This window comes from Periplaneta americana, chromosome 9 (genome assembly GCF_040183065.1).
Source record: "Periplaneta americana isolate PAMFEO1 chromosome 9, P.americana_PAMFEO1_priV1, whole genome shotgun sequence".
NCBI lineage: Eukaryota > Metazoa > Arthropoda > Insecta > Blattodea > Blattidae > Periplaneta > Periplaneta americana.
In genome coordinates, this window is record NC_091125.1 from 1,002,718 (window position 1) to 1,025,644 (window position 22,927).

At 34.7% G+C, this 22,927-nt stretch overlaps 1 pseudogene; it reads left to right on the forward strand.

Moving 5' to 3' along the window:
- Positions 1-22,927, forward strand: part of LOC138705731 (DNA-directed RNA polymerase I subunit RPA1-like) — a 105,788-nt pseudogene that overhangs the window by 65,634 nt on the left and 17,227 nt on the right.

Sequence of the window (22,927 nt, forward strand, 5' to 3'; positions counted from 1 at the left end):
TTATACTGTGTTTCGTGCTGATAGATTATTTGAAGTTACCAACAAAGTAAAAGGTGGGGGTGTCTTAATGGATACCTTTTATACGTCGGAGATATGATTTAGAATTCGTTAATGAATGCGTTTGGATTGAAATTAAAATGCTAATTGGAAATCATTATTTCCCACCCGATACAGATCATAAACATGTAAAGTCTTATCTAAATTTTATAGAAAACAATCTTGATACCCACAACTTTAGAATTGTTATCCTCGGGGATTTCAATGCTCCTGGCATGGTTGCATTCTTAATGATATTCATTATTATGCTAAAATTAAGTTTCAGGATTTATACCGGCATTCCTTTTCTTGTCTTCTTGGACTAAACCAATTAATCTTATGAGAAATAGTAAAACTCTTCTTGATCTTGTTTTTACAAATGTCTGTAACTGTTCAGTTAATCTTGCTAATCATTCACTAGTTTTGGAAGATGTTCATCACCCATTAAACTATTCTCAAGGTGATTATCACTGTATTTATCCACTCTCCACAATTTTGTTTGGGATTGTATACGGTATATCTTACTACCGATGTCAATGTTGCTACTAATTCTCTGACTAAAATTGTAAATGATGCTATATCTAAAGCTGTCCCTGTTACCTTTGTGAAAATGTCGCACTATCCTAAATGGTTTTCAAACAGTCTACATCAACTCATTAAGAAAAAGAACAAAGCACATAGAAATTTTAAAAAATATAAATCTGATCAACACTATCAAATTTTCTCTTACTGTAGAAAACAAGTCAAGGGTTTGATTAATTCTGATAAACGTAATTGGTTACAATCCATTGATGACAGTTTAAAAAAGAGCCTAATAAATTTTGGAAATATGTAGAATCTTTTCAGAAATCGAGAAACATTCCTAATGAATTTATTATTAATGGGGTTCACATCGCTGATCAAAGAGTCATTGCAAATGCATTTGCTAGTCAATTTAAATCATTTCAGATCAGTCATAACTCCAATTTTCTCAGTTGTTATTCTAACATTAATGACTTTTTACCCCTATCTGTAATCTCTAGTGAGAATGTCAGGAAGGCCATAAAAAATGTCAAGCCGAATGAATCTATGGGTCGGATGGCATCCCTAATTTTATTATTAAAGGATGCTCTGAAATTCTTATAGGCTTACCTGTTTTAACCTACATTTTCAATTTGAGTTTGAAAACAGGGAAATATCCTTCTCTTTGGAAGAAAGCATCTATTATTTCCATATTTGAGAATGGTAATAAAACTATTGTAAGTAATTATAGACCTATTTCCATTCTTGATAACTTCTCAAAATTAAAAAAAAAAAAAAAAAATTAAGACATATTTCTTTTTACGTGAAAAACAAAATGAATTCGGCCCAACATGGTTTTAGAAACGGGAAATCTACGACTACTAATTTAGTATCATATCTCAATTTTGCTATGCCTATATTTGAAACTCAAAGTCAAATTGATTCCATATATTTTGACTTTAGCAAAGCATTTGGTGTTGTTTCCCGTAATATGTTACTGAGTAAATTAAACTCTTTTGATCTTACCACTAACTACCTGAACTGGTTTGAAAATTTTTTAAAAGATAGACAATCCTGTGTTAGACTTCGAAATTCTTACTCTGATCCATATATTAGTTTATGCGGAGTTCCCTAGAGTTCCACTTTGAGGTCTCTGTTAGTTTTATTATTTATAGATGATATCAGTGCTAGACTAAGTTCTAACTGCCTTTTATTTGCCGATGACCTGAAAATATTTCGCAAAATTAATAGTCTGGCAGACTGCGTAACTTTGCAGAATGATATAAACGCTGTTGAGCTATGGCCTGCTGGTAATGGAATGAAAATTAATGAATCGAAAATTTCAGTCATTTCCTTCTCTAGAAAAACCACTTCTCTCAAATTTAATAATTGAGGACCGTTTTTACAAAACTTGCTAACTGAAAAAAACTGAATTTTACAGGAGAGACAAAACATTATAGTAAGCAAGTTTTGCTGTATGTCTCACTTATAGCAGAAAGCAAGTTTGGAAAAAACGACCACATTTTGACACACTACAATGAAGAGAAATAACCCAATTTTACTAAGACTCTTTGAACATCATGTAGAGGCCTGCCTTATGTTAATGAATCCATCAAAATCTCAATTTTGCAAATTTTGCAGTTAGCAAGTTCTGCAAAAACGTTCCTCAATTATACTCTTAATAATATCAACATAATAAGGAAAGACGGTATTAGAGACCTGGGAGTTATACTCGATACCAAATTACATTTTCATAATCATGTCCAATATATTTATAATCATTCCATTAGAATGCTCGGACTTATAAGGTCTTTTTCTACTCCAGCTACTCTTGTAATTTTATACTATACATTAATCAGATCGAAACTCGAATATGCATCTGTTGTCTGAAATTCTATTACTTCTACTGATTTGGTTAAACTGGAAATCATTCAAAGAATTTTTTATGTCCCTACTTGCTTTCAAGTTTTTATCAAATTCATCTATTTTCAATTATGAGAGTACTTGTAAATATTTTAAGTTTTCTAGCCTTTATGTTAGACATCTTGAATTTGACTATTTATTCTTTTCTGAGGCTGTAAAGGGTGATATTGATTGTGAATCCTTCATAAGCAATATCTACCTTCGGGCCCCTTCGAATGGTGTAAGATTTCAAAAAATTGTTTTTACCTATAAGCCGAAATCTCTCCAGTTGTCAGATGCATGAAAGCTGCCGATTTATATTGCATTAATTCGGATCCGTTTAATGTGTAGCTTGCTGTTTGGTTATTTTTATATTGAGTATACACATCAAAATCACACTCATTTCAGTTTCATTCGTTTGTGTTGTTTTTTAGCTATTCTGTATCATGTATTTTGCAGTTATCTATTAATTTTGTCATTATTGGTTATTTTATTTGTCTCTAATTTTAATAATTATTTTTATGCACTGTTTATGTAATTCCTTGTGCATTGTAAATCTTGTGCTAACTTTTATCTTGTGCTAAACTGTTGTTGGCTCTAGGCTGTTGTACAGCACAATAAATATTAGTAAATAAATTATTATTATTATTATTATTATTATTATTATTATTATTATTATTATTATTATTATTTATAAATTACACTTGTGAGGAAGTTAAACGCAGAATAAATATGGGAAATGCATGCTATTATTCTGTTGAGAAGATTTTGTCGTCCAGCCTACTTTAAAAAATATTGAAAGTTAGAATTTATAAAACAGTTATATTACAGTCGTTCCATATGGTTGTGAAACTTGAACTCTCATTTCGAGAGAGGAGCAGAGGTTAAGAGTGTTCGAGAATAAGGTGTTTAGGAAAATATTTGGGGGTAAAAGGGTTGAAGTTACAGGAGAATGGAGAAAATTACGTAACACAGAACTGTACTCACTGTCTTCTTCACCTAACATAATTAGGAACATTAAATCCAGACATTTGAGATGGACAGGACATGTAGCACGTATGGGTGAATCCAGAAATTCATATAGAGTGTTAGTTGAAAGACCTGAGGGAAAAAGACCTTTGGGGAGGCCAAGCCGTAGATGGAAGGATAATATTAAAATGGATTTGAGGAGGTGAGATATGATGGTAAAGATCGGATTAATCTTGCTCAAGATAGGGACCGATGGCGGTCTTATGTGAGGGCGGCAATGAACCTCTGTGTTCTCTAAAAGCCATTTGTAAGTAAGTTATTTTAAATATACAATCTTTCTGCATAAGGAGTCTACAAATACACATGGTTTTTCTATTTCAGCCCATCGGAGAGCCATCCACTTAAATGACTCTGAACACATTTCACTTTGCTGGTCGTGGTGAGATGAATGTGACATTGGGTATACCTCGATTGCGAGACAGCATCACATAATATGAAGACTCCAAATATGGACATACCATTCCTTCCTGACATACGTAAACTAGAGAAAAAAGCAAATAATTTGAAATTGAAATTGTGTAGAGTTACAATGTCTGACGTATTGCAGTACATTGATGTAAAGGACAAAATTGAACTTTTTCCTGAAAGGTAAGAAGTGAAAATGTATATAACATTTATGCTGAACAAATTACTGTATGTGAAAATTAAAGCTGTTTTCAATTTTTTTGCATAGTACTTTCTTTCACCAAGTACGCAATGTTTATAAAATACTACGTACAAATGTATGACCACGTTTTTAGAGATATCAGCAAATACGTTAGAAACGTTGATTAATACTTTATTTTGGTATTCTCGTTAGTCTGTAATCGTTGTAAACTTCTTCACCAATTTATGATTATACTTATTCTCAAGGTATCAGATAGACTCTCAGTAATCATCTGATAAAACTTTGCGTTTACTTGTGTTATAACCTCTCTCTATCAAGTCTATAAATACAGGTTCGAAACTTACTGTTTTCCGTTAGAAATCTGGCACTGGTTCTTATTAAATTACTACTTGGCTTTATTTCCAAGCTTGTGTATTCAGAGCTTTCAGATGATTAAGATTTGGTTGAACTGTGTTTCATAAATGCTGATGTTACATTTCTTTGAGCATCTGTAATGTGAAGGCATTTTAAACGGGATAATTCTATTACTGTGTGTTCCATTTTTATTCTTGCTCCAGATGTTTGAATTTTACATGGACTATGTAAATATAAGTGTTTGGGATTTTCTTAGGAGTTTTAATATGATGTTTTTTTTTTCAAAAATAGGATTTTGTCATTGAGAGAAAAGTCTTAAAGGGGTACTGAATTCAAAATCACATTCTGGGATGATATATTCTAAACAACATGCAATGAAGCAAACTAGACCTTTCTACGATTAATGGTTTCCAAGCAACATACTTCTGAACGTGGACATTGGCAATGCGTGTGACATCATACTGCTATGCAAGTCCATCGTTGCTTTAGTTACATTACATTCACTATAATTCATGTCCAATACCGTTCTTCTTTCCATAACAAAGCGTTACGCAGCTGTGAACTTGTACAACGCAAACCACGGTTGCAGTTGTGACTAACAAGAAAGACAGACTATGATGTGACGTCACATTCTTAATCATAACTATGGACCTCAAATTTCTTGAATAAAATCCCTTAAATTTCTTGAGTGACAAAGGTAAAAATTCTTGAGTAAAATAATTAAATTCTTGGGTGAAAAAGGAAAACTCTTGAGTTCTGTGATCATCTATACTTGAATAAACAGCTCAGTATGGCACCAGGTACTGTTTACAGTTTTATTAGTATGCAAGGGAAAATAGAAATAGTAGCTTCGCGCACAACTTGCTTATTGCAGAAACTGCACAGCATTATATTATCTCCAAACTTGTTCATTCCATCTTGGGAGAATTGTTTGATCCGTTTATCTAACCTGAGTTTCGGCAGCATAATGAATAATATCATATAAATCAGTTTTTATTTTCACTCAATCACTTATCATGTTAAGATGGCAGAAATGAATTCTGTTACATCAGGATACAATATTAATATAAGTCACGAATATTTTCGACTTACTTTCAAGTCATCTTCAGGTGATAGTTTACTAACAAACAAACATTTGAACATGGTGAAAAATATTATTTAAACACATTTATAAAACACTAATAAATAGTCTAACCATGCATACTTTTTCTTAAAGTGGTTAAATGGCGTACATGGTATTAAATTAACATTCAGATAGAAAGCCTTCCAGTGGATATAATTATAATTTATGCAATATATTAAAAAGCAGGCTCCCCTCTAGCTGAGTTGGCAATAATAATATAACTTCAGATAGGATGTTTACTGTTTCTTAAGGTATTAATCATTTGTCTTCGAATGTAGGCTTTCATGGCTCCCACCAATGAGGTGAGTGTTTTCCAAGCTAAGAAGCAATGATCTACTTTGTAGAGGCGCAGACAGTTATTATACGCAACTTAATTTCGTAAAATTTTCTGTGGCCAGTCTTTTCGCATACACATGTATGAAAATAATTCCATAGTGGTGTATTGTGAGCGCGTGCATCCAGAAAATAAATTGTTGCAAATGTATGTATGCATATCCCACACTTTTGATGCTCTTGTTACAGATAATACATCAGGGAATAGGTTTGTATTTTTTTTAACTATGCTATTTAATGTAATCATTTTAATTTGAAAGAAAAATAATTTAAAAATTAGGCCAAATTGTGTAAAGTAGTAAAAAGTATTGCATTTAATATTTCAAATGCACTGAACCCAAAATCTCAACTATATATAGACTCAAGAGTACTAAGCAATCTTATTACAGTGCACACATACTTCACGTAGTTTCAAATAGTCATAACTACACAAATGATAAATAACTGTGGAAATAAACGATATGGATCTCTTTATTTGATGCCTGGAATTCATAAAAAAAAATTCGCCCATTTATGAAAAGATCATACTTTGTCAGTTTGCGATTTGATGTGGAATGACTGTTAAATAAAAATTCAGTGGTTTGAGGTAAGGAGGAATAGACCAGAATGTTGGTCCCCATGATCTTTTCATTTCTTAGAGAATCATTACCTAGAATCGTTACAACAGCAAAAGAAAAAAAATGAGGCAGTGCCCACCATGCATGAAAACCCCAGTTCTTACACCTGCTACTGGTGAATTAATGTGACTAAATTTCTGAAACTGAAGTGTCAAGAGAATGAATACAGTATTGTAATTTGTTCATTTTCTTATTTCAGGAACCAAGTATATATGATACATATGCAGTTTCTTCCACGTGAAGTATACAAGTCCAAATTTTCTGTGAAACCAGCAGAAATTCTGAAGCATGTCGAGAAAAAGTTTCTGAAGGAGATCTTCTATGCCATGAAGAAAATATTGAAAATAAAAGCTACATTGTAAGCACTAATTTAATTTATTTTTATACTCGTTCACTTAGATCTTTTATTTCCTGCTTCACACTTTTCTGCATTTTTTACCAAATATTTTCACTCGGTAAAAAAGAAAGAGAATTCAATATCCTATACAATGGCCAACACCTTCCTAGGACTTATGAATCCAAATATCTTGGAGTTATTTTCGATAGTAAGTTAACATGGAGCAACCATTTGAAATACATTTCTGAAAAAGCTCGTAAAAGATTCTCCCTTTTAAAAAGACTAGCAGGAAAGAAATGGGGATGCTCTAGGAATACTTTGAACACCACATACAAAATGTTTATACAGCCAGTGCTGACATACTGCGGAGAAATTTTAATTACTTCACCTTCCATAAACGACATAGAATATGTTCAAAAGCAAGCTCTCAGGCTCATTACTGGTGGAATCAAAACAACGCCAATAGATTCTATGAGATTCCTCACTAATATTAACAGCATCAAAATGACAATAGAAGAAAAAGCACTGATTCAATATGAAAAACTTATCAGATTACCAGGAAACAATTGGCATTCATACAGTCCTCTTTGTAGATTGAAAACTCAAAAAAGTTTCATATCCATTGTTCAAGAATTAAAACAGAAAATCAATATCCCGAATTTAAAAGAAAACTTACAAATTAAACCAAACCCTTTAACTCTATTAAATATAGAATATAATCTAAATTTAACAGAAGAAATACTGAAATCAGATGTAAACACTGAAATACTGAAACAATTGTCTTTAGAGACAATTAATATTAGGTACCCTCCACAAAACTGGCTTCATTTATACACCGACAGATCCTTGATCTCCAGAGAACAAGGTGCCGATGCAGGTGTTACGTGCTGTCTCTTTCACTTTATAGATCTCTTGGATATGGAACAACAAGTTTTGATGGTGAAATCATTGCAATGAGTGAATGTCTCAGGAATCTTCTATGCCACATCAATAAATTTAGGAATGCAGTTATATTGTCAGACTCCAAAGCAGCTATTCTATCAATCGTCTCTAAACACACACCTTCATCTGAAACAGCAGAAATAACTAAAATGCTCTGTCAATTAATATCACTCAATAAAAGAATTGTATTCCAATGGATACCATCCCATTGTGGAATCCTGGGAAACGAGAATGCGGATGCTTTAGCAAAGGAGGGCAGCACTGCTACTTACAGACCTATTACTAAATCTACGTATTACTCTGTGAATAGATTTATGAAATCTACATACTTAGACTTCAACAAACAAAATTTGCTAACTCAATCCCAAGGGAAAAAATGGAACTCTCTGCATCAAAATCCACAGTTAATTCCCGATTTACCACGAAAATCGTCTGTAGCTGCATTTAGATTGGCAACAGGCCATGACTGTTTGGCCAAACACCTGCATAGAATTGGAATATATCAGTCCCCTAACTGCCCATTGTGCAACTCAAACCAAGAAATGGATTCGGAACACCTCAAAATCTGTGCTTCAGTGGCTAGTCATGATAATATCTTTGAAAAATATTGGAGTGTAAGAGGTGAAATGACTTTATTGTCAAACGCCTGGTATTAGAAAACAACAACAACAACTTTTCTGCATTTGGCATGAGTCACTACGTACTAGTGGACTGGTGAATGTTCACTGTATCGTCATTTCTGATGATGGATTGAAGTATGCAGTATTTAAGAAGTAAATTAGAGCTGTCATGTCAGCTGTTAATCTTATAAAATAAATATTATGATGATGTACCGAAGTACATGTGATATTTCCTGCAGGAATTCTGCATACCACGTGATGAAGGCTGGGTAGGCACCGGGACTTGAACTCGAGTTTTCAGCTCTACGTGCTGATGCTTTATCCACTGAGCCACACCGGATTCCAGTTCCGGTGTCAGATTGAATCCCCTCAATTTAAGTTCTTCCTCCCAGTTTTCCCTTTGGTGGCCTGCCCTCATGTACTGTGTCACGGAGTATGTGACGTGGCACAATGTCCAATGCACTGTGTACAGAGGTGCACTCATTACGAGTGACTTAAGTGGCCGGGAAAATGTATGCTATGTTACCAAAGTGCAAATAGCAGTTAGCAAAGCTTTCTCGTTTTCCATGGTCGTCCATCATGCGAGTAGAATGAAACTAGAAATGTGTTCGAGGCTTGTGCGTCCTACTCAGGTGGTTCGTATCATGTGCAACGCTTGCACAATTCACTCCATGCATTACATGCAGCGCCACTTCACTGCTGTTGCGCGCCCATGTATATGCGGCCTAGCAAGCATTGAGTCAGAAGCTAAGGACTGTTAATTCTTAACCGATGTTGATGCACCCAACCATAAGTATTATATGTACACTGTTGTTGTTGTTGTTGTTATTATTATTATTATTATTATTATTATTATTATTATTATTATTATTATTATTCATCCAAAGGAAATTCATATCGTTATGTTGATTCAGATTTCTGCCCACTAACTCTGGGTATAGCTACGAGATAATATGCGTTTACCTTAATTGTCGAAGCCTATATGCTAGACGCCATGAGCTCGATTATCTATTCTGCAAGGTCCTCAAAGGTGATATATCCTGTAACTCCTTAAGAAACGTTATCTTACGTATTCTGCAAAAGATATGAGAGCTCACAAACTTTTCTATAATAGAAATTCAAAATTTCTTTCACCAGTCTCCAGATGCATTAAAAATACGAACATGCATGGCTGCGAATTCGATCCTTTCACTGTATGGACTTAGTTTGTTCCTGACAATTACATAATCTTTTATTTATTCTCGTAAACAATTGTCTTCAATTTTTTATTGTAATATTTATGGTATTTTCATGCTACAACATATCATTCATTAGCGACTCATTTTTTTATTTGCCATTGTTTTACTTGTATCTATTAATTAACAATATAATATTAATCCAGTGTATAAAATTTTTTATTATTGTCATCAATGTAAATATTGTTTTCAATTTATTCTGTATTATTGCATTATTATCATCTTAGTTGTGCTAGATTATCATTGGCCAACCGCTGATGACTAACAAATTAATATTAATAATGATTAATGAAATAAATGTATTATTATTATTATTATTATTATTATTATTATTATTATTATTATTATTATTATTATTATTTTAGAATTGAAAGTGCAGCTGAAACAGCAGAAAAGTCCTTTAAGAATGAAGATGACGAAACTGAAATAAAATTGGAAGATGAAGTGGACCCTGACTTTACGAGGAAAATTAAGAATGCTGGAATAGGAGAAGAGCATGAAAGTTCTGACGAAGATGAAGGGGTAAGATACAAACAGTTTTGTACATGGAAAAAGTACAGTATAAATTAATTTCATTGAGAGTTGTAAATGTTGACATTACATATTATCACACTGATAAACTTCACAGTTGTCTAAATTAGGGGCAATGAGTACCGGTAATATTTAATTATGTAATCTCTCACATTTCACTTCTTTATCAGCTGTGGTCACTGAATGGCCACCGTGCTTGCCATTGAATCTGAGTCCTGTGTGTTCAATCTCAGTCCAGAGCATTTCATTTTAAAGATGATGATAAAATCCTTTAAATGGCTTCAGAAGAAAACTAAATTGGAATCCTTTGTCATATGTTTAGGACCCTGTCTCTGAATCAAACTGCTTCATACAAATTATTTCCACATGTTCTTTACAAGTTGTTAGGGATAATGAATATTAGATGCACACCTCAGAAATTTATTTTTATACTGCTGTGGAAATAGGATCCAGGAAGTTCTTCACTGATGATGTGGGTTGTAGCTACTAACATTTTTCATGTGCTTGAAAGATTATATGTTAATGATAGAGCCCAAATTTGTATATGAAATTCTTGCAATATTTTGATATACAAGATCTATTCCAAAAGTATTTTTGATCTTTGGCCGGGAAAAATATAATTATTACTCACCAGAAGGTCTGAAATGATAGCATCAGACCCCTCAGGTACTGTACATGCCTTTTCTTGCCCGCCAATATTAGTTACAGTATTATAACGGAAACAAACAGTTTCTTATTTAGAAAGTTTCAAAGTACGAGTACAGTGTGAGACATGAGAGCAAGGTGGCTAATAGGGTATGCTAATGTGTTATAATAAAGTGATAGCCCTAAGTGATAATTTTGCTTTATATAGGCATAGTGAATAATTACTGATAAAATATAAAGTGTAATTCTTGTTTTCTCGTGTGGCAATCTGTGTGTTTATTCAGGATATAGGCTAATGACTTCTGAATTTAACAGTCCTGACTTCGATTCAGTTGTGCATTTACTTAACAATGATATTTCCTCCTTGTTGTTAGAACAAAAGGTAACAAGAAAAACGTTAGAGAAACGGCAGACCTAACGTTATCGCAAGAGGACGGAAAATTTGTTCGAAAATTTCAGAAAAGCTGGTATAATAAATATCAGTGGTTGTGTGGAACTGATAAAGGTCATGAACAAAAGCTAATGTGTTTTTATTGTTTGATATTTGGCATTGATGGGTAAGATTCTTGGCGCAGAACAGGTGTAAACACCATAAACAATTTCGAAAAAAAAAAGCTAAAGAACACGCAGCATCTGGGAGTCATATAAAGTGCGCCGAGAAATTTCATATGTTAGGGTGGTGCCTTATCGACCATGCCACTTCAGAGGTCATTGAACGCAATGAAATGGTTTAAAAAAAGTAGGAAAATTGTCAGCAGATTAGTAGACGTTGCTTGTCATTGAAGTATTCAGGAATTGCCATTCAGAGGTCATCAGAAAAGTCAATGTTCATGTAATAAAGGGAACTACTTGGCTACTCTTGATTTACTGGCTTTGGTGGAATCTTTCATGAAGCAGGAGCCATTAATATAATATTTAACACAGATCTGTATGCGTTGAAAACAAAAATTCCATGCATAATAATATGATTAATATCGGTTAAATAAAAAAATAAATATCTATCTACCCCCTTACTTAGCTACTGACCAGACGTTTGAGACTTCTTAATGTACTATATCAGTAACAAAATGGCGGCCACAGTTATTAATAGTTTCGAATAAACTTATTAATGCTATCATGAGATTTCGTAGTTTAAATTTGAAGAAAATCGTAATTCATGTAAAGAGTTAATTGGAAAAACAGAACAAACATGAAGTATGTTTCTTAGGATGTCATTGAACTTGTCCTTGTAAACAACCCCTTCAATAAGAAATTGTTGACTGACGTCAGCATAGCACAGTTCTGCTACTGTTATTATTCAAAATATATGACTCATATTTTGTTGCAACATAATACATTTCTAAATTTTTTGTTAAAATCTCAGAAAAAAACATTTTTGAGATGCCAGCCTGAGAGAGTGTCCTGCTGTGACTAAATAATTGCTTTGTTAGTCTCTCTAATTTGAATTGAGATCTCGTCAGCTATTTAACAAGGAAGGTCGTCCTAACCATGGGTTGTCTTCTATCCACATTTGTAGCACTGATACATCTGATGCAGCACTAAACATTAGTAACCACCATGGTGATCTAGTGGCTAGAGTGCTGGACCTGGGTTCGATCCCCAGTGTACGCACTGATTTATAGCTTGTGTTGGTCAAACCCGTGTTTGAGGTGATGGAGAAGTTTTCTCTGGGAGCTCCAGTTCCTCTTGTGCACGCCAACAAGTCTCCGCATCACTGGTGTAGCGTAGGACACTCTGGACAATGATTCTCTCTGTAAATGGTTTACACAACTGGCTTCATATGGGCGAATGACGAACAGTCAAGTACCTGCCAAAAAAAAAATCGCATTCATGCACTACCCTACATCAGACATTTTTAAATAGCAGAAAAGTCACTATAAGTTAAATCTGCACCCACTACAATGGCTTGGTGTAAAAACAAAAAAAGATATGTACTGTAATTTCTCACAACTGTAGTCCACGATACAACCATTCAAAGATCATTGTAGACCATTCATAGATAGCTGCAGTGACTTAACTTCAAACTTCAGTATAGCAAAAATGTGGATAAACGAGATACTATGGGCTGTTCCATATGAAATGGGAGAAAATTTCAGAAAATTTGACCTCACATTTAAAGAAAAGTAAGGTGCTTCTGTCATTGAAAGGCCTTCACTGGACAAGCTTAATGGTGGGTTAAAATATCCCCAACTAGTATCACTTTTCATTTTATAGAGCATCAAATTTATCGTACTTTCATAAAATTCTTAGTTTTGGAAGAACATTGCTCAGAGACATTTAGTGGTAGGATTTTCAACAACATCTCTTTTTAAAGCAGACTCAGAGAGTAATATAATGACTTTGGAGGAATTTTTTTTTTAATTCTTATTCACTTGACTAGGCAGATTTATTTATATTACTTTTTTTCTTGACGAATTAGCTAAAAACTAAAAATACGACAATATGGGCGACTTAATATAGAATGAAACACAGTTTACAGATTCTAACAAGTCTCCATCATCACTGGTGTAGCGTAGGACACTCTGGACAATGATTCTCTCTGTAAATGGTTTACACAACTGGCTTCATATGGGTGAATGACGAACAGTCAAGTACCTGCCAAAAAAAAAAAAAAAAAAAAAAAAAACAGATTCATGTACTACCCTACATCAGACATTTTTAAATAGCAGAAAAGTCACTATATGTTAAATCTGGACTCACTAAAATGGCTTGGTGTAAAAACAAAGAAAGATATGTACTGTAATTTCTCACAACTATGGTCCACGATACAACCATTCAAAGATCATTGTAGAAGTATCATAGACCAGTCATAGATAGCTGCAGTGACTTAACTTCAAATTCAGTATAGCAAAAATATGGATAAATGAGGTACTAGTTTTAGAGTGCAAAATTTGAATGACTGTATCGTGGACCATAGTTGCAGGAAATTACGGTACATAATATAGCAGCTCATGAAAGTTATTGCTAGAATGTACCACTTGCTAGACACTGCAAAGTTTTGGATTTTTTTGGATAGATCTTTAGACTATAGTTATCATATCATTTCTAATGCTGTCATGTCTAATGCACGAGATGTAAATAGAAGTTCACGTAAATCACTCACTTAAAATATTTGATAACTAATATTGTGACATTTGATTTCTTGCATTAGTCTGCATTTCCTGAAAGGTAATTATTCGCCCAAAGCATTCCTTCCAGAGTAATTAGTACTGTTTCATTTCTTTAAGTACACCAAGTTCTTAAACACCTTTCTTTTCCTAAAATGAATCCATAAGAATATCATCTTCTAATATTTCTGAATCACAGCGCTGTAATTTTAATGGAGCAGTTGAATGAATACGTCATAGCTGCTGAGTGATGAAGATAAGGATGTGTTCTAATTTTTTTCAGGGTGATGATGATGCAACAATGGCTCGCACTAGACAGAGACATACAGAAAACCAAGAGTATGAAGAACCAGAAGAAGAAGAAGAAGAAGAAGAAGAAGAAGAAGAAGGTTAGTTTCTCAGTTTTCAAAAACTTAATACAGATTTCATTTATACATTTTTTGGGGAGGGGGGGGGGGAATGTTTTGAAAAAAATACATAAGTTAAAAAAAAAACTTATAAATGAAATGATATTTAATAACAACTGAAATAGCATTTGAAGACTATATGGGCAAAACGAGTTAAATCAATTTAGCAAAATTTTCACAAGACAAATTTATAATTTTAGAGCTACGCCATCTTTGAGTCTATCATAGTGCTACTCAAATTTATAACACATGTTCTTGAAGAATGTAAGGTTATTTGTAGGAAATCTTAGCTGATTAGAGCCAAAACTGGCTGATAATTTACATTTCTAACTGCAGTCCAGAAAATTTTACGAAATTGATTTACCCTGTTCTTCCCATGTGACTATTTTACCTATAAAAAAGTCAATTGTTTTTGGACTGCTTGCCCACAGGGAATAAGCCATGCTCTCAAATTGTGATAACTGCTTCATAACTTGTTCATTTACATCATACATTTCTATGCTAACTCTGTGACGTCACATGTCTCTGCTCTCGAGCGTCTTAGGAGGGGAAGCACAGGTAAAAGAGCAAAGTAAGGGGAGTGGCAGTGGAAGGGATGAAAATGTTTAAATAGCAGAGACACAACATTACCCTCTCTCACGTGCTCTACCAGCTCTGCTCAGAGAGGGGAAATGCACTCCGACATCACAGATTAGCCAATGGGAAATGACTAGTCATAGTGCAATACGAAATGTAACAGTAGATTAAGCATGGGCAGCTTCGAATGTTCATGAATTGCAAAGTGGGTTGCATCTTAAGTGGGTTGCTGTATTTTCACATTCTTACGTTTTCACAGCAAATCTAATTTCGAACAAAATTGATTTAGGATGTATAAATCAAGTTCCGCATCTCTTGAGATTTAAAATATGATCGTGTAAGAAAAAGACACAAACAAAAATGTATAACCGAACTAAATTAACATAGAAAGTATAGGAATTTTGCCAGGACTTCAGAAGGAAACAGAAGTGCGAAACATACAGACATTTTGCTGTATTATTGAGAAACTATAGTGAGTCTAAATGAGTTGAAGTATTCAAAATAAATAGCAAGTATTGTTACTGGTAATGACTTTTTCTACTTGCTTACAAATAGCCATTGTGGAGCTTCTTTCTCATCAAAGCCATAAAACAACTAGAGGGCCTTTAAAAGATCATTCATTTGCAATGCATTCCATCACATTACAGGAGACAGAGTAACGAGAAAATTAATTCTCTTGCAAAGAAAGACTCAACAGTTCTTCACAATAGCTCCAAAGAAATATGTTCTATCTGCACTAAATAATCTGTTCGTTATGAGTTAAATTAAAATTATGGTTTATTTAATGGCGCTCGCAACTGCCGAGGTTATATCAGCATCGCCGGTGTGCCGGAATAATGTCCCACAGGAGTTCTTTTACATGCCACTAAATCTAGTGACATGAGCCTGTCGCATTTAAGCACAGATGTGTTGCTAAACAGTCATGGCCAGTTAGCATTCGAAATTTTGCTACTGCATCATGTTGAGGAGAATCAGGTATAAATGTTCTTTCTCAGTAAGCGATACTGAACAAGATTTATTATTACTGTTTTCTTGAAATTTCTTTAGAATTTTGTTTTGAAATTGTGTGTATGAAGAATTTGACACTGTGATAAGTGTATATGAGTTAAGAACGACGCCGAGTATTGTTGAGTCAATGTGATGCCGGTTAAGAAGGTTTTAAACCTGGTTGACAAGACTGGATTTGCAAGAAGAGTCACAAGGACTAGACAATGCAGCTTTTAAACCCGAGCTGTTTTGAAAGAGGATTAAAGACCCTTAGCGCTAACTAATGGAAGTACTGAATGACGAGAATGGCAAGTATGAGGAGTGGGGGCATGGCTTGCATGTTTATATTAGCTTTACTACATGCGAATCCTAGCTCTAGTGATAAGATATCTTTTTCAAGGGTACTTGTAATATTTTAGTTCCTTTCTTTGCCAAACAATCTGCAATCTCATTGCCCATAATACCACAATGGGCAGGAATCCATTGCAGATACAGTTTTTATTTTGTTTTGCCTGTATGTGTATGAATGATTGAATTTCTGCGATTTTGGAATTTATAGGAATATTGATTGAAGCTATGACTTGGATTGCAGACATTGAGTCGCTAAATATAACAGCATTTTTGAACATATTAATTTGATAAATAAGTTGTGTTAATGCCCTGTTGATTTCTGCAATTTCTCATCAAAGTGAGTAGAAGGACTCCCTGTAAACAAATAAAAATTGAATAATTTGGAATATATCCCAGCCTTGGCTGGTTCATCATTTAGATATTTGCAGCCATCTGGAATGTATTTATATTTTCAAGAGCAACTTGTTTTATTTATTAAAGTGTAGACGATTCTTCTTCTTCTTCAAATCCTTAAATAAATTTGTATTATAATTTATACTGTCACATTGTAATGGTGATTTATGTAATAGGGACTTTTCTGGTTTTAAATTAAAATTAAATATAAGTATAAGTTTCTGGATTGCCTCTACAAACCCATTTCGCGTTTTCAATTTTCTGAACCTGAATTGGTAGCTTGTCGAGTATGTGTCATGTGGTAACCTTACCATTCTTTCATGTTGCAACAGTGATCTTTTATGTATCTTCTCTTTTATGGGATAGTGCTTTGTTATTATTTGCATTGCTGTTACTGAGGTAGATTTAACTGCACCAGTAATTAATATCATAGCATTATCTTATGTCACTTCTAATTTGTCAATGTTTTTGTTGATGCTGTAAGTTAGTTTTCACGTTCATAAAGAATGTGTGGTTTTATATATGTTTTATAAGTTGTATTCAATACTGGTCGTGAACATCCCCACCTCACTCGCTGCCCAAGGGTGACTCTCTCTCACTACTGACTAACTGCTCTGAAGACTAACTCGAACTCAGGTCCACCTCACTCGCTGCCCTAGGCTGGCTCTCTCTCACTACTGACTAACTGCTGCGAAGACTAACTCGAACTCAGGTCCACCTCACTCGCTGCCCAAGGCTGACTCTCTCTCACTACTGACTAACTGCTGCGAAGACTAACTCGAACTCAGGTTCACCTCACTCACTGGCCAAGGCTGACTCTCTCTCACTACTGACTAACTGCTGCGAAGACTAACTCGAACTCAGGTCCACCTCACTCGCTGGCCAAGGCTGACTCTCTCTCACTACTGACTAACTGCTCCGAAGACTAACTCGAACTCAGGTCCACCTCACTCACTGCCCAAGGCTGGCTCTCTCTCTACTACTGACTAACTGCTCCGAAGACTAACTCGAACTCAGGTCCACCTCACTCGCTGGCCAAGGCTGACTCTCTCTACTACTGACTAACTGCTCCGAAGACTAACTCGAACTCAGGTCCACCTCACTCGCTGCCAAGGCTGACTCCCCTCTCGCTACTGATTCACACACACTGGCTTCCGTCGGCACCCGCGGTTTTATTTATTTATCACGATTTTCTGGAATGTTGTGTGTCGCGTGTTCCACTTTCCCACGCCTTCCTTCTCCCGAGATGCGGCCAGACACAACTAGAATGTTCGGCCTGCCACCACAATAAATTAAAATCAATAGTGTTGAAACTAATCAAATCTTTGATAATTTTACCAGTATCATTCCAGTCATTATATTCTACAGTATCAAAATTGGTATTAAAGTCTCCTAATAAGACAGTCTTGTTATGGATATCGAGTGATTCTTTCTGTAATTTCTTCTGCGGGGGTTATATACACAGAACACCTTTATATGGTTGTTATGTTTCCAAACATCTATTTTAACTATTTCACTTTTATCTTTTTCTTAGATATTCTTTACAATATTTAGAGGTAATTTTTTGTGTGTTTCAACTAATATCCCACTGGCCACTTGTCTAGATTTTGGAAGCATATTAATTGTGTAATCTTTTATCTCATAGTGTTTTATATTATTTTCTGATAATATATTAGCCTCTACTATACAAAAGAGTCGAGTTTTTCATCATTTAATATTTTCGACAATTCTGTTTTCTTCATCTAACTTAGGCCACCCGCATTCCATTGCAATATATTAAGGCTTCTTCCAGCTCCCAACCGGAGATCTGGCCCAAATACAGAAATGCAAAGGGCCAGCAGGACCAGAGAAATTAATGTGAGAATAAACCATATCGTATCATATATCACGTTATATCATATCATAATAATATGCATAATACGTAGTTCCACAACTATTTTACAGTTGAAAATGAAGAGGCTGAAAATGATGAAAATGAAGATGAAATTAAGATAAAGAGAGAATATTCAAATGAATGGGAACATGGAAGTGATAATGAACAAGAAGATCATGAATTGTTCTCCGATGCAGTAAGTATAATTAATTTCCATATACATATGTGGGTATTTATGTCTATGCTCAGTGCAAGCTCCATAACTGAAGTTTTCTGCATATAGAAGCAATTTTCATTTTGTGCTTATGTTGTACATACTTCAAATTAATTTGCTCTGTAGCTGAGAATATCGGTAATTGAGATTTCATGTTATCTCAAAGCATTTTACATTAAATCTTGAAATGTGTGAATATTGTATCAAGCAGAAGTACAGAATAATTGTACAGGTATGTCCGTCAAAATCACAATACTATAATTAGCAAAATATTACAACATTTACAGTTATAAACATTTTCGGCATAAGCTGCCATCTTCAGAACACCTAACAATACAAGAATATGAATACTTCGTGTGGAAACATTATACATGTTGATTACATATTAAAATATTTAAAACTAGATTGTATATGAACATGGACACATAAAATGAATGTTGCTGAATGATAAAATAAAATTACATGATTCAAATATACAGGGCATATCAAAAGTCCGGTAGCACTTTCAGTATTTTATTACACAAAAACTACTTATGATAGCACTTTCAAACACACGTAATTTTAAAGTCAAACTCTCAAAGTTCTGTTTACACCTTACAGAGATTCAATGTGTGAACCACGAGTGACTCGGCAGATGTCCAAACGATAATGAAACTCTTCCAATACCCTTTTCAACATATCCTCTGTGACCGTGGCAGCAGCTTCTCGAATTCTGGTTTTTAGTTCCTCTAAATCACATGGCAAAGGCGGTACAAACACAGTTTAAAGTCAAACTCTCAAAGTTCTGTTTACACCTTACAGAGATTCAATGTGTGAACCACGAGTGACTCGGCAGATGTCCAAACGATAATCAAACTCTTCCCATGCCCTTTTCAACATATCCTCTGTGGCAGCAGCTTCTCGAATTCTGGTTTTTAGTTCCTCTAAATCACGTGGCAAAGGCGGTACAAACGCACTGTCCTTTAGTTACCCCCATAGAAAAAAGTCACATGCAGTCATATCGGGTGACTTTGGTGGCCATGTCATGAAACATCTGTCCCTTACTCCAGCACGTCCTATCCAACGATCAGACATCTCCGTATTCAGGTAAGCACGAACTGCATTGTGGAAATGTGGCGGAGCCCCATCTTGCTGAAAGATAAAATCGTCATCGAGATCTTGTCTAAGTTGAGGCACCAACCATTGCTCCAACATGTCCAGATATGAATGTCCAGTCACAGTAGCCTCAATGAAGAAAAAAGGTCCTTACAGTTTTCATTGTGACAACGCGCAGAAAACATTCACCTTTGGTGAATCATGCTCATGTTCAATGATTCTGTGTACCCCAAACACGACAGTTGTGCTTGTTAATTTTCCCACTTGTATGGAATATTGCTTCGTCGCTGAAAATTAAGCGGCTGAATAAGTCATCGTCGTCTGCTGCCTGTTGTTGTAGCTGGCAAGAAAACTTGTAGCACTTGCGTTTGTCATCCTCATTTAGCACATGCAGAAGCTGCAGTGTGTATGCTTTCATAGCCAGCCTCCACACAGTCATTGAAGGAAGTTGAAGCTCAAGGGATGCTCTATGCACTGATTTCCTTGGGCTCCTTACGAATGCTTCTCTGACTTGCTCAATGTTCGCTTCACTCACCCTGGGACAGCCACTCCTCTTTTGCAGACACAAGCAACCCATGGTTTCAAATTTACGATACCAGTGGTAAATTACCTTCCTACTTGGTGCTTCTTTTCCATACTTGGTCCGGAATTTTCGTTGCACATCGGTAGCACTCTTGTTTGTATGAAATTGTAACACACAGAAAGCTCACTCAGCGCCAGTATTCGCCATTGTTGTAACTAACGCCAACTGTCGGTAAATTATGCAACTATGTGGTAGTATTTGAGAGTTTGACTTTAAACTGACATGTGTTTGAAAGTGCTATCATTTGTAGTTTTTGTGTAATAAAATATTGAAAGTGTTACCGGACTTTTGATATGCCCTGTTCTGTAGCAGATATCTGGTAACTCGAGTTCTCGACCACTGGTGTTATATGAGTCACTGCTGGGTGACACTTCAACACAGTGTGAAATAAATATTTGAATTATCATAAAATATAAAAATATATACCTGCTTTCAAAGTTTCAAACAATGAACAGTTAAGTTAAATGATTTCAATAATATGTGACTTCAAAATTTTTGGATCAGTGACCCATTTTCTGTTGACGACACCTTGCCAGAATCCTTATTTGGTTGGCAACAGGAAATTAATATTCTGTCATCTCAGAAAAGGCTGTAAACCTTTTTATGGTGTTCACAACTGCTTACTTTTGTGAATGTGGTTTTTTTCCTCTAATTTATTTTAAAAGTAATTACAGGAATAAGCCGAATGTTGAACCTGATTTAAGACTGAAATTAACTCAATTGAAACCTGGCATAAGAAGTTCTGTTTTGCTAACAAGCACGACCTTCACACTGAAACTGTGTTTATTTATTTTAGTTACAAATTTTAGCATCAGCAGAGATACTACGTGTTTATGATATAATTTTTTAGTATTTAATCATTTACCATTATGTAACAAATAGAGCTAGACCTATATGTATTTTTCTGTGTATTTTATAGAGCATTCCATTGATTAAGTTCGAAGAGGGACTGTTTCTTAATTAAACATGCCTGAATAAAGCAATTATTGGTATAGTAGCATAGGAAATGAAAATTATGACCCTGAGAACAATACATGACATTTTCCCATAATAAATTTGGTTGGTGGTAGAGCTAATATCCTAAATTGAAAATAGTGATACGTGATTGGAAAAGGTTGGGAACCACTGCACTAGAAGATATCAAGGTTTGAACAGTTGAGTCTTGTGACATAGATGAATAATACTAGTATACTTCCTGGAAAAATAAGAAATAGAACATATGAGAATCAAAATCTTTGTGATAATAATCCTCTTATTATGCATATAACTTTAATATATTATATTAAACCAAACATATTGTGGCCTTGTGTCTTCCACTGTAGCAAGCCGATTACGATCCCATCTGAGATGTAAAGAAATTTGTGGTGGACAAAGCAGGTGCAAGGGGGTTCCCCCCATTTTCCCTCATAATTATCACCATTCCACCAATACTCAACAGTCACCCTCACTCTGCGAGGTCCAAAACAAGACCTCCAGAGCAAATAAAAAACAGCTGAAAGTTGTATAGATCCAGAAATAAAATTTGGGCCATCTAATTTTACCAAGTTCCAGATGTGCAGTAAACAAGAGCGCCTAAATGTATGCTACTTGTGGACAGTGTTGCGAAGCTTGTTGTCTACATAGAGGAGGACAGCTACCAAGACTCGGCCCAGTTTTTAATTCCGTATCTGTACACATTCACCTCTGCTGAGGCAGCCAGCATTTGGCTGGCAGGCCTTTGCCCTCATAGGCTGTCACATCTATGTTATACTGCACGATATTATACAGTGTGTATGCAAATTGGTGTCAAATATTTTGGGGACATATTATATTATATAGATGCTCAGGAATTCCTTTCTTTTTTAATATCATCCACAATTTTGATATGATTAGCAGAACAAAATTGTGGATGATGTTAAAAAAGAAAGGAATTCCTGAGCATCTAATAAGGGTGATACAAAGTATGTACAAAAATACAAAAATCAAAATGAATATCAACAAGATTACCACCAACTTGCGAGAAGTTAACCAAGGGGTCAGACAAAGGTGTCCCTTATCACCTACTCTTTTTAATTTGTACCTAGACGAAGCCGTAAGAGAATGGCAAAACAATTTAAAAACACATTATTTTATAGATATTATCATTTTAGATTACTTACTTTTCGCAGACAACCAGTTGGTGTTGGCTGATTCTGAAGACAATCTACAGAGAGCAGTCCATCTGTTAAGAATTGTTGCAATAACTACAATCTAAAAATATCACACAGGAAAACTAAAGTATTTGGCTTCTGTGGAAATAATACAATAAGAACTAAAATTGTAATAGAGGATAAGATGATTGAACAAGTAAATTCTTTTACTTACCTTGGATGCGATATCTCTTACATATCCTCCACAGACGTAGAAAACAAGTTAAATAAATTTTTAAGACTTATTGGTACAATTAAACGTACACTCATAAATAAAGTCGACAGAAAAACTGTACTCAAATTTTACAAGACACTGGCAATTCCGACATTGTTATGTGGTTCAGAAACGTGGATTCTGACT